This window comes from Schistocerca nitens, chromosome 5 (genome assembly GCF_023898315.1).
Source record: "Schistocerca nitens isolate TAMUIC-IGC-003100 chromosome 5, iqSchNite1.1, whole genome shotgun sequence".
In the NCBI taxonomy this organism is placed as follows: domain Eukaryota; kingdom Metazoa; phylum Arthropoda; class Insecta; order Orthoptera; family Acrididae; genus Schistocerca; species Schistocerca nitens.
The window spans coordinates 682945328-682959829 of NC_064618.1; positions in this window are offsets into that span (position 1 = coordinate 682945328).

Below are 14502 nucleotides of genomic sequence, written 5' to 3' on the forward strand. Positions count from 1 at the left end.
TTTCGCTATAAATAGCCGAATTTGTTACACAGAACAGGAATCTTTGATGAGTATTTTGGTTGATATTATGTAAATATGCCCTGTCTCAACCATGAAAACTAAAAGGGGACCGGAGCGAGAGGGGGGCCACAAAGTAATTCTTATCGTCGCACTTGAAATCCACAGTCAGTGTTACTCTTGTTCAATTATTTTGCAAGATCTCATAACATTTAATAACAGACATCTTACTTCAAATTAAATAACACGGAACTAGTTCACGAAGAATCATTTGTAGAAACACATGAGTAAGCAGAAAAAACTGACTACCAGTATATTTCTCATAATGAACGAGCAAGGATGGTTCAAATGGCTCTGAGCACTATGGGACTCAACTACTGAGGTCATTAGTCCCCTAGAACTTAAAACTAGTTAAACCTAACTAACCTAAGGACATCACAAACATCCATGCCCGAGGCAGGATTCGAACCTGCGACCGTAGCGGTCTTGCGAGAAAGGATCTCAAGGCAGATAAATACTAGTACTTCATAAGACCGATATGAAAATCACAGGCCGCCAGCCTGTGCACAGCTCTGGCAGCTGATAAACCTATTCTATTGGCAGGTCTAAGGTAGCAGGTCAAGTCCGACCTTACTGCTTGTTCTGAGGAAAATTTATCAGTGTTGGGTAGTAAGTATACTCTGCTGATAACCTCGTCAAGCGCACTTTTCATGCGTACATCTAAATGTCATGTACAGTCTACCGAAGATGACAAAAAAGTTGTGACCGTATTCGAGAAGGTGATATAACGGCAGGTACTGAGAGTACTGTCTAAATATCTGTTATAAAATCCGTACTGCGGACACAGGCAAGTTTGCAGGTTGTGCGGCGTTGAGTTTGGTGCACGTTTGGTGGCAATCAAGGAGTTTCTTTGCGTTTTGACATTACCTGATATGTCTTTGCGTTTCTTAGTGATGTGTGTGAGTGTCTCGATCATGAATGTATGGTAATAAATTACATGAGACAGTATTTGTGGAGAACAGCCAGAGCAGTTATATTATATACATGTCCATGTGCACTCCACAAGCCAGTTCGCAGTGATGCCAAAGAGTACCACACGTAAACATTAGCCATTCTCTTCTCTACTCAGTTCACGTTTGGAACAAGGGAAATATGACTTACTGTATGTCTGCACATGTATTCTATTTCCTCTTATCGTATTTTCATGTGTCCTACGCAGGATACACGAAGGAGTATTTACAATTTTTGCACGATCTGTCCTCAGTGCTGTTTTTATTACTTAATTCGACTTTGTGGAAACAGCGTAGTCTTTCTTTCAGAGACTCCCCTTTCAGTTGCCCCAAAGAAGAGCGGCGCGTTTCGTCACAGCGTTTTTTGGTAAGCGTGATAGCGTTACGGAGATGTTTAGCAAACTCCAGTGGCAGACTCTGCAAGAGAGGCGCTCTGCATCGCGGTGTAGCTTGCTGTCCAGGTTTCGAGAGGGTGCGTTTCTGGATAAGGTATCGAATATATTGCTTCCCCCTACTTATACCTCCCGAGGATATCACGAATGTAAAATTAGAGAGATTCGAGCGCGCATGCAGGCTTTCCGGCAGTCGTTCTTCCCGCGAATCATACGCAACTGGAACCATCAAGGGAGGTAATGACAGTGGCACGTAAAGTGCCCTCCGCCACACACCGTTGGGTGGCTTGCGGAGTATAAATGTAGATGTAGTAAAGGCTATGACATCCTGCTTCTATTATACGTTGAATCCTATCAACGTATAATGTCGGGCCTAACTTGACAAGGACCCACAAATATTCAAGCAGTACTCAACAACAATTCGCAGTAGCGTCTTACGTGCTGTTTTGAGCAATAATACACTGTACTTTCCTAAAATCCTATCTATAGATCTTAGTACTGCATTTGTCTTCCATACTACTGATTTCATGCGCTCGATACATTTCATATTGCTTTGTAGTGTTGCCTCTAGGAATCTAAACAATGTCACGGGTTCCTGACCTTTATCACTAATAATGCAATCAAATACATATCATAGCATTTTTTCTCTTGTTATGGTCACGATTTTACATTGATAAAGGTTTAAAAAGATCTTTCTTTCACCTCATCAGGTGCAGATATTGTCCAAGTCGTTCTGCATTCACTTAAAATTATCAAACAACGATTCACACAACAGTGTCGTCAGCAAGCAGATTGAGATGGCGTTTATGAATACTGAGGCCATTAGCGTCTTTCGTTTTCTTGCAGCATATTTGATGCTATTTTGTTTCTGTTTCAAATTAGCTACGTGACGCTTATGTACTGGGTTCTTCTAGTCAAAAATACGTAAAAGTCAATCACGTATTTGTAAATATTTGAGGGCTGAGTTTTAGGATGTTACAAAAATAGTTAAAGAAAAACATCGTTTGGCACAAAACGTTTTGTTGATTCTCAAAATTTTTTTCATGAACCGATACTGATTTCTCTTGCGCAGATTCCTTTTCTTTAGAAATATCATGATGTTCGAGCTTAGAATGTATCGTACGATTCGGTAATACACACATGTTATAGATATTGGTCTGTAATTCTGTGCATATTTTTATCGTTTTTGTTAACAGCACATCATTGAGGAACAACAGCAGTTGTACTTAATACTTCAATGAAAAGCAATCCAGATCGAAAAAAAAAATTATTTTTAATTCTGGTTACCGCTTTTAGTCTATAATACCGTTCCTAGACCAAGGCCTCAGATGATATGAGGACCCAGTGTGCAGTTCCGGCTGGTACTTGCAACAAACTTTGTGTTCTGGTTGGTTAGTTGTGGATTTCGCTTTACAGTCTCGGGGGTAGTTGCGATGGATTATGCTCATGCGGCAGACTTCACAGCGGTGCTGTGCGCGTCATCTGGAGTCTTGGTCTGAGGATGCTCTTACAGACCAAGACAGGTAACCAGAATTAAAAGTAAAACATTATTGCGATCTGAGCCACTTTTTGTTAAAATAAAAAAAAAAATATTGACAGGAATGACCCGCTCACTTTTCCATTAATGCAGTAGTATTCTCTACAAATAAGAGCTCGGTTGGAGACTAATTCCGCACAATATCCGGTGCAACATTTAAAAGAAATTCTGTTTGGATCTAGCGCCAAGCTCTCTTTGTGCCTGGAATTCTTCGATATCAATATAGTCGCGATATCGGAAGGTTAAGGATTGGCTAGCGTTGTCGGTATTAACGCTTTGAGGACCAGTGGTACCCACCTGAGACCACTATTTTATTTAGATTTTCCTGAAGTACCAATGCCTTTTGCATAGAATCAGTAGAACCACTGATGATACTGAAAGACATAGACATCTAGTGGTACACTATCTGGTCAAAAGTATCCGAACACGCCCAAAAACATATGTTCTTCATATTAGGTGCATTGTGCTGCCACCTACTGCCAGGTACTCCATATCAGCGACCTCAGTAGTCATTAGACATCGTGAGAGAGCAGAATGGGCGCTCTGCGCAACTCACGGACTTCGAACATGGTCACGTGACTGGGTGTCACTTGTGTAATACGTCTGTAAGCGAGATTTCCACACTCCTAAACATCCCTAGGTCCACTGTTTCCGATGTAACACTAAAGTGGAAACGTGAAGGGACACGTACAGCACAAAAGCGTACAGGCCGACCTCGTCTGTTGACTGACAGTGACCGCGGACAGTTGAAGAGGGTCGTAATGCATAATAAGCAGACATCTATCCAGACCATCAAACAGGAATTCCAAACTGCATCAGAATCCACTGCAAGCACTATGACAGTTAGGCGGGATGTGAGAAAACTTGGATTTCATGGTCGAGCAGCTGCTCATAAGCCACACATTACGCCGGTAAATGCCAAACGACGCCTCGTTTGGTGTAAGGAGCGTAAACATTGGACGATTGAACAGTGGAAAAACGTTGTGTGGAGTGACGAATCACGGTACAAAATGTGGCGATCCGATGGCAGGGTGTGGGTGTGGCGAATTCCCTGTCAACGTCAACTGCCAGTGTGTGTAATGCCAACAGTAAAATTCAGAGGCGGTGCTGATATGGTGTGCTTGTGTTTTTCATGGAGGGGGCTTGCAACCCTTGTTGTTTTGTGTGGCACTGTAACACCACATGCCTACATGTCTTTCTTAGCACCTTCTTGCTTCCCACTGTTGAAGAGCAATGGCGACTGCATCTTTCAACACGATCGAGCACCTGTTCGTAATGCATGGCCTGTGGCGGAGTGATTACACGACAATAACATCCCTGTAATGGATTGGTCTGCACAGAGTCCTGACCTGGATCCTATAGAAAACCATTGAGATGTTTTGGAACGCCGACTTCGTGCCAGGCCTCACCGACCGACATTGATACCTCTCCTCAGTGCAGTACTTCGTGAAGAATCGGCTACCATGCCCCAAGAAACTTCCAGCACTTGCTTGAACGTATGCCTGCGAGAGTGGAAGCTGTCATCAAGGCTAAGGGTGGGCCAACACCATATTAAATTCCAGCATTATCGATAGAGGGCACCACGACCTTGTAAGTCATTTTCAGCCAGCCAGCTTTTGATCACATAGTGTACATTTACGAATGTAATTCATTGTAGCAGTTTGCTTACAGCTTTAAAAACAACAGTCTTCGCGGAGATTGTTCTACGTCATAGTAGGCAATTGTGGCATGTGGTATTTTGCATAATGATCATATTGAGAAGATCACTGAAGGTGAAAATAGGTACATCTGAAGTTACTGAAACGATAAATTTGAGTTTGTACTACTGCTTTTATGAGTAGTTTCGAAATTAAAGTGCTGCGGCAGTATGTACCTTTAACACGAATTTATTAAATTTTAAGCCTATTTCTGCTTCCATTTCAACCCCGGGATTGGTACAGCAACCAGTAAGTGTAATGAGAACAGACAAACGATCTTGATTGCAATGTTAAATTTTCATATTACTTGCCAATCACACGTTTTACCTTTATTTAGGCATCTTCAGATTGGCTGATATTTGGTAGCGATGGGTACATGAGATACAACGCACAAAAATATCCCAGCAGGTAAATGTCCTTTGTCAAGGCTTTAAACACACTGCACATGTGATGTGTGTAGCCAGAATATGCATACACCTCCGCATGTTATTGATATAAAGACTTACTGTAGGACTAATCTCGTTTGGTTTGCATTGGACTGCGCCATTTGCTATAATAAGGACACCGCGCAGTGTCTTTAAAGCCTTGACGAGGAACAGTTTTACCTACTGGGATATTTTGCGCGGTATTTCATGTATCCATCGCTATCAAATATCAACCAAAACTAAGTTGCCTAAACAAAGGTTGGTTGATTTGGGAGACTGGACCAGACAGTGAGGTCATGGGTCCCATAGGATTAGGGAAGGATGGGGAAGGAAGTCGGCCGTGCCCTTTCAAAGAAACCATTCCGGCATTCACCTAAAGCGATTTAGGGAGATCACGTAAAACGTAAGTCAGGATGGCCGGACGCGAGTATGAACCGTCGTCCTCCTGAATGCGAGTCCAGTGTGCTAACCACTACGCCACCTCGATCGGTCCTAAATAAAAGTGAAACGCGCCGCCGGGAAGTAATACAAAAGTTTTAACAGTGCAACCAAGACTCTTTGGTTGTTCATACCGTTTTCCTTATAACTTAGGACTATAATTTGTTTCAGGCATTATGAGTTCATGGAAGATTCGAGATGTGGAGTTGTGTCAGGATAAATGTGAAACTGCTTTCAAATATATCTTATGAAATGATGTGAGGCTGAAAATCATACGTGCGAGTGCTTTCAAAGTATAGCCACCTTCTTAAAACAATTGATTGTTTACGTTTTGCCAATTTTTTCTTGTATTAGTTGCTTGCTATAATGACAAAGATCAATTTCGATAAAATTTTTAAATTAAAATTTTTTATTAATGGGGCGAAAAGGGTTAAGGATTACCGGCAGGCGTTTGTCTGTGCAGGAGTTTGGTTGGTTGAGTTTTGGTCAAACATCAGTTCTGTTAGGAGAAATGTATTGGTATTAAGTGTGGAGGCGCTAACATAGATGAAAATGGTTGGGCTATATGAACGACAAAGTCATAAGGGATTGGGCGAATGCGTCAGGTATCAACAGAATCGCAGGTAATGGTAAAATAACAGAAGAAAAGTTCACAGGTGAGCCGGTGAATACGAATTTAATTTAAACATGTTGAAGAGTTAAATACGCAAACACTTGCAGCAATGAGAAGCAACACGATGCCTATCGATCTCTTCCCACTTCTGCGGGCCGGCCGTTGTGGCCGTGCGGTTCTAGGCGCTACAGTCTGGAACCGCGCGACCGCTACGGTCGCAGGTTCGAATCCTGCTTCGGGCATGGATGTGTGTGATGTCCTTAGGTTAGTTAGGTTTAAGTAGTTCTAAGTTCTAGGGGACTGATGACGTTAGAAGTTAAGTCCCATAGTGCTCAGAACCATTTGAACCATTTCACAGGTGAGGGGCTCGGTAGATGTACTATTAGAATGCAGTGGCCCTTTGAAAATGATGTTGTGGTAGCCAACTACAGCTCTGCTTTGTGCCTTAAGGAGAGGATAATCTGTCCCTTTTAAGATTTAGCGAGAGCTTCGGATGATGTAATAGGCTTGTATGAAGGTTTCATTCAGACCAATTTATAGACATGTCCGCCTCCGTAACTGTGTGGTCGATGTAGCTGACTGCAATGCAAGGGGCACGGGTTCGATTCGCGGCCGGGTAGGAGATTTTCCCCACTCGGGGGCCGAGTGTTGTTTTGTTGTCCTCATCAGCGATAAGCAAGTCGCCGAAGAGGCGTAAAATAATAAAAACTTGCTCCCAGTAGCCGAACTCTCTGACAAGAGACTCCTGGCTGGTATGCCATTTGCACATTTGTTATGCACATTATGTTAGGAGAGTGTCTGCAGGCAAACCTCACTGTTTGCCGGGGAGCGGATGTTGTGGACTATGATGTAGTACTGCTCTCACATTAAAAAGCCAGGATGTTTTGAATTAGGTGAAGCCCGGGGTGGGCGCGGGGGGATGGGTAAGGGGGAGAATTTAACAAAAGCGTCGACGCAGTTGGAAATGAAATGGGTTTGGTTACAAGGGGTAGGTGGGTGGAATTTTCGGATCAAATATGGTGCGGGCAGCAAATCAGATTTGACTGAGTGAGAAGGCTGCGTTTTAGAACGGATGAACATTATCACTAATAGCAGTGAGGAAGTTTACAAATTATTATGAGGTAAAAGGCTGAGACAGGGAGCTGTTTGGATAATAACATATGAACGGGTCAGACGGGGGATGGGTGTTCTGGTTTGTAAGCTGTGGTTTCTGATTCACAGTTTCAGAAGTAGGAGTAGGCTCACGTGTTACATGTAGGAAGTAAGAGAGATTGGGGTATTGTTTAAACAAACAGACGAATTTAGAGTGGAGGCTGTTATTCAACCTTAATTCCTTGTATTCGTAGCTTGAAGATATTCTGACGTCAATTGCCGGTAGAGAGATAAGATTCACACACTGACAGATAGATAGTGTTGGTGATACGTGCAAAATATCCAGACATGTGTACTGAACGGGCGACAGACTGCCAGCAATCTTAATAAATTTGCGGAGCTAATCTGCCAACATCGGTCCGTCAGATACGCAGTGCTGGAAATGAGTACCCTACTGCTGTAGCACCCCATACGACGGCTGCACGCTTCATTGCTGTCAGCTTGTGCTATCTGGCAGAACATCAACCCGGACACAACCGCGAAAAGACTAACGCAATTACACACAGACTTTAATTCAGCCTGTCATTCAGTAACTAAGTTCTGAAAGAATGTAAACGAGGGAAAACTGAGTAGGGGGAGTTGTACCTGGGGGATGGTGTACATAGGAACACTTTGTTTGCTTTTTGGTGTTTCAGTTTTGCTACCGGATTTAGAATCACATTAAGGAATGGACATCAGAAATTACCATACGCAGTTTCCGGCATTTTATTTTGTTTTTGTTGTTCTGAGATACGAGGCTCCGTTTCGTGAAACTCTTGTAAATATTTTGATTTCTATATACGTATGTAAGGACTGTGTAACACATTAAAGCTATTTGTAATTCTTTACTTGCAGAATGTTATGGTGAGAAAAAAATCTATATATTATTAAAAGTAAATATATGATGTGTGGACGGTTAAGCGATATTTCGTCAGTCGTGCACCATCTTGTACCATGGAACGGAAGAAGGTCTTATAATGTGGATGGTACGGTATTTCCAAATTGAATTAGTTTCCTTGAAACCTTTGTATTAGTTTCCAGAAGATTCTGTTAAAAAACCTATTAAACTTACAAATAGGTTTCTGACAATATATCTATTTAATTTGATTTTGCTTACTGTTTATTGGTGGGTTGTAGAGTAATAACGTTACAGATTGACTGCTAAATACAATGACGACAACATTTTCTCGATGATTGCAGTGTTTTTAAATTTCAGTAGAATATTTGTTCCTAGGTACATGACCGTATTGTACCTTGGGACATCTTTTCACATTTTGAAAAATTTAATTTTTCAAAGTAATTTTTTTAATGCCAGGAAAAAAACTGCAGTGTACAAAAAGTGAATGCTGTAATTTAAAAAATGAAATAAGAAAATATATTAAACTTCTATTACAGGGCTAGCTGGCGGCTAAAGTTTAAAAAGTGTTCCAAGGTAAAATACTTTCCACTACCTACCTATGGGTGATGTAGGCTGGAGAAGTCGTGATGATTTGGGCGACGTGCCTTCTTTTGTGAAAGTCTAGACAACTATATCGATGAAGGTGCATTAATGAAACAAGAGAAACAGAGAAAAAGAGATTGTAAGAAATAATTTCAAAGTTTTCAAACGTAAAATGTTCAAAAAATGTTCAAATGTGTGTGAAATCTTATGGGAGTTAACTGCTAAGGTCATCAGTCCCTAAGCTAACACACTACTTAACCTAAATTATCCTAAGGACAGACACACACACCCATGCCCGACGGAGGACTCGAACTCCCGCCGGGACCAGCCGCAAGTCCATGACTGAAGCGTAATAGACCGCTCTGCTAATCCCGCGCGGCAATGGTACATCACTAACTGCGACTTCACTAACAGAATCATTAGAATAATACTGTTGGTTATGGGGTAAGACTGTACTGAAAAAAAAATGGGGTAAGGTCACACATAGCTGCATGATTTTACTGATGGTTAAAGTGAATTTAAACGCTGCCAATGTTATGCAACATGATAGCTTACGTTTTACAAAATGAAAATATGCGGAATTACTATTTGATTTTTGGCATATACAACCTTTCCTTGATGCAATCTGGGACTTCTATTTAATACAATTTTCATTCACATATTACATAATTGTGGGTAAAAGTCCTTAGTTTTTTGTTCTCTCTTCTGGGATCCATTAATTTATTCACCCAAAACTGTTGGGAATTGAAACTCAGTGTTTTCGAACCATCGTTTTAGCTCATTGTGGCAAGACAGACAATGAAATTAGATAGAGCGGCATTACTTACCACAGATTGTGAGTTTTTTGCCAGTATTGACCACCACTAACGCCTAATTCACACTCTCAGCTAGTGAATTTACCTATTGAAACTCGAGAGACATAACCCTCCCTTCCAGTTCCATTAGTGCGCTTCGTACATATAGGTGCCCACAGCGCAGAGGGGTGCGCCTGCTCCGATGAGTGTTTCACAAAACTTTTTCCAAGATTTTTTTTTCTTTGTAAAGAAAAAAAAAACAGTTTCGCAGCGGCGGCCATCTTTTTGTGTTCGAGAAAATTCCCCTAGGTGCGTTTTCTTCTTTAGATACTGTCAGTTAGCTTTCGTTTAGCAAGTTGTCTTGAGCGATCCTGATTCGCCGCTCGGAGTGACCGCGCGGTTTGAGGCACCATGTCACGGACTGCGCGACCCGTCCCGCCGGAGGTTCGAGTCCTCCCTCGGGCATGGGTGTGTGTGTGTTTGTCCTTAGGATAAGTTAGTAAGTAGTGTTTAAGTCTAGGAACCGATGACCTCAGCAGTTCGGTCCCTTAAGAATTCACATGCAGTCATGGACTGTGCGGCTGGTCCTGGCAGAGGTTCGAGTCCTCCCTCGGGCATGTGTGTGTGTGTGTGTGTATTTGTTCTTAGGATAATTTAGGTTTAGTAGAGTGTAAGCTTACGGACTGATGACCTTAGCAGTTAAGTCCCATAGGATTTCACACAAATTTGAACATTTTTGAAGAATTCACACATTTGAACATTTGATCCTGATTCCACCATGTAACTGGAACACCTTTCGGCCTTTGGATCGGTTTGAGTTGGCATTTGGAAAATACGGCCGCCTTATTTATTAGGGAAATGAACGGATTGTAACGTTCCTCTGTGGGCCCTTGTAATAAACCTGCGTGAAGGTTTCTCTTGATATATGTTTTATACGCCTCCCAGTCTGCTTTGCGCATGTTCCTTTCTGATGTCGGCGTGTATGGACCGGGATCACTCTCATTTATCTTAGTTATTCGAATGGCAAAATGACCTAAGCGGGTAGGGGCAGGCCCCCCACAACATTCTTGGGAGCTATTCGAAGCACACAAGGCGATGTCTATTGCAGACGAGCGTCTTCCAGGCGCCGGGATGAGAGTTAGGCAACAGTTGTTCAGAATAAATAAACTAAATTCATCTGTGATGTCCAAAACAGCTGCTCCATATCTGTCGTTCATCTCTCATCCCCAGGTCGTATGGTGCGCACTGAAGTCTCCAGAACACAGGAAAGGGGGATCGAGCTGATTAACCAATGTATGCCACTCATCAGTTTCGATTTTTGTTCGTGGAGGGCAGTATAGAGGAGAGGTCTAAAGCCATGAAGCGGGTGCGCACCGCTACAGCCTGAAAGCCTCTTATGTGTGTGTGTGTGTGTGTGTGTGTGTGTGTGTGTGTGTGTGTGTATGTGGGTAGTCGACGTATCTGGCAGAAACAAGAACTGATGATCTAACGAACAATGCAACTCCTCCTTTTCCATCGTGACTGTCTTCCCGAGAAATGTGAAAACCTGGGACAGAGAGGAATGAATGTGGTTTAAACCAATTTTCTGAAATAGCTGCATTGTGTATGTGTCTTGTGAAAGTAATTCTCTTTCCATGGTTTCTCCGTTCGAAATGACCAATCTGGCGTTCCACTGTAGAACTGAAATCGCTATTTTCCTGAGTCAGAGTTTTCAGTAACATCTGGCGTATCGCTGTGGAACTGCCTAGTCCTTGTGGTGCCGTTTGGATTTCGTAAATGACCTGTATGATAAGATTAAAAAGTTTGTATTGCAATGTGAGAGAACCCGAAACGGACGGTCTGCCTGCTTCAATCTCCGGAGTGGAACTTCCGTTACAAAAGTTGTTCAGCGACATAGAGATGTAGTGTTGCGGCGGTGGATACAGGTTGCGACGGAACCCGCGCGCGCGCGCGCGCGCGCGTTTGTGTGTATGTGTGTGTGTGTGTGTGTGTGTGTGTGATTTCCTAAGGGAGCAAACTGCTAATGTCATCGGTTCCTAGACTTACACTCTGCTTTAACTTATGCTAAGAACAACACACACACACACATGTTCGAGGAAGGACTCGAACGTCCGGCGGGAGGGGCTGCTCAATCCGTGACGGGGCGCGGCGGATCGGTCGCAGTGGCAGGGTGTTCGGGCGTGCGGGTGCAGGGTTGGTGGTTACGTCCACTGCGGTGTGGACTCCGAGCGGGCGGCCTGGCGTCGCTGCTTTGTGACTAAATATCTGTGCGGATGAGTCGGCAGAGCTGGGAAAGGGCGTTGATCACGCAGGGGTGGAGGAGACTGCTTCGGTATACGGACTCTGTGAGATAGCCGTCTTGGCTCCACGAAAGTGACACCTTGCCTAGTAGCGACTTCCGTAACGTATCTCTGGTGCGCGTACTCTGGAAACTCCAGGTTTACTGCCTCATGCGCCTGTTTGCAGTGTACACTCCGTGGCCAAGTGGAGGGGCACTCTACTCGCGCATGGTTTCCACTACATTTGGCGCATTGTAAACCAGAGCGGCACAGGCTGCTTGCCTGATTGAATATGAGACAGTTAAAACATTGCCGCTCAGAAGGGACGTGTATATCCAATGAGCAACACATCCCGTAAATTGAAGCAAAGTCTAGCAGTACTTGCGAAGCAAACTGACCCACACACGTGCCAACTGGTGTGGTAGTGGCAATTCCGTCCTCCATCACCTATTTTGACATGAACCTAACATTCAAGACGGTATAGGATCAAGCTACCGCATGTAAGAGTTCTTCCTCATTTAAGCTGGTGTCAACTTACCTGAGTACACCCTGGCGCGTAACGTGGTGACCTGATATATACGCCTCCTGTTGTTGAACTGAAAATACCAGGATCTCTAACAGTAAGTTACGTGCTTTGCGAGAGTCACGTAGAATTTTGATTCTGTTCCGTCCTATTGATAAGATCTGTATAGTGTCTTTCCTGCACTGTGAATTCGCTGCGCGGTTCTAGGCGCTTCAGTCTGGAACCGCGCGACCGCTGCGGTCGCAGGTCCGAATCCTGCCTCGGGCAAGGGTGTGTGTGATGTCCTTAGGTTAGTTAGGTTTAAGTAGTTCTAAATCCTAGAGGACTGATGACCTCAGAAGTTAAGTCCCAAAGTGCTCAGAGCCATTTGAACACAAGCTTTCTAATTGCCATGGGATGCAACCTACCAACGTTTCCTGCATGTCCTTCCGCATACATACAGAACGGGCCAATGTCAGTGTCTCGATAATGGTTATTTTCATTCAATTCATAAGCTGATCAACCGGAGCGAACAACATTGTTTGTATCACGAGTTGATGCAACACAAGAAGAGTTTGGCAAGAGTAGATTGAGGAGTGGATCTACAGCTGCAGGGGTCTCTAATGGCAAAGCCTTATCTACGCGCTGCTACAAAAACTGGCTACTTCCCTTTTTTGGTTGTCATACTGCTCCACGGCGAGTGCTACTCGTTTGTCGCTCTTCCGTTCTTCCTCATGCTCCAATGCGCACTTTTGTACGGCACCCGAAGCACCGATGCCGGATGAATTGGTGGTGTCATATCTGTGATAATCGCTGAGAACTTTCATGGTCTCCGCAACCGCTGAGTGGAGTGGCCACGGCTACCGGCCTTCCCCGTAGGGCCCGCTGTCCATGCTTAGTATTACTTTACGTGGCTCATGTGCTAACAATTGTACCCTATTAGGATGTTGCAACAAGAAGAGTTTAGGTCTGCCTCACACGCGTAGCAGGAATAAAAGTGTCTGAGTGACATTACATATTGCCGGCCGGGGTGGTCGAGCGGTTCTAGGCGCTACAGTCTGGAACCGCGCGACCGCTATGGTCGCAGGTTCGAATCCTGCCTCGGACATGGATGTGTGTGATGTCCTTAGGTTAGTTAGGTTTAAGTAGTTCTAAGTTCGAGGGGACTGATGACCTCAGATGTTAAGTCTCATAGTGCTCAGAGCCATTTGAACCATTTTTTTTTAACTCTGTTGCCTACGGGCCTCCGCAGCAGGCGCCTGTTTCATTCATCTGTTCGTCAGAGACGATAGCTGGAATTTCCACGCCAATGCCACTACGTAGCGACTAGTGGGATTTCCACATGAATCACGGCGTGAAAAGTCTGAAAGCAAACACCGTGCAACAATCGTCAGGAAGAGGAAGCGTAATGGTTTGGGGAACGTTTTCGTCACACTCCCAGGGTGATTTCGTCATTCTGGAATGCACAAGGCATCAACACAAGTATGCATCTATCCTTGGCGACGGTGTTCACCTCAACATGCAGTTTATGTTTTCTCGGCACAATGTCATCTACCAGCAGGACAATGCGACGTGTCAACAGCTCCCAGTATAGTACGTAGCTCGTCGAGCACCAGGATGAACTTACCGTACTCCCCCGGCCACCAAACTCCGCCGAATGCAAAACCAATCGATAATCTGGGAGACCACCTCGATCGGGCTGTTCGCGACATGGATACTCAACGGAGAAACCTAAGAGCTGGCCACGACGCTGGAGTCGGCATGGCTCGACATCCCTGCCGCTACCTTCCACTGACTCTCTTCCTGCTTGTCTAACAACGGTCCGCGCTGCAGAAGGTTGTTATTCAGGCCTTAGAAGAGTGGTCAGATTAAAGTGACTGGACAGTGTATGTAACAATAATTTCGAGGTTGGTTTCTTTTGTGTTTGGAAAGTATTACTGCTTTTGACGCTTCACATCACGCCTGTGTGATCTTCTCTTCAGCTACAGTTGTGGTTTTTTATTTGGCGCATTAAATAATGTAGACACAGCATTCCATACCAGTCTCCTATTTTCCGTATTCATCAAATGGTTTGGATTCGAGTACAGCGATTAAAAATTCGCGTTATTAAGTAGATATACGTCGTCTTCCCGCAGCAAGTCAGGCATTCTGCTGTTTACTAGCTATTTTTTGTTCTCGAAGGAAACAATACTCGTCATTAAACATCTGTAGCCGGCAGCTGTGACCGAGCGGTTCTAGGCGCTTTA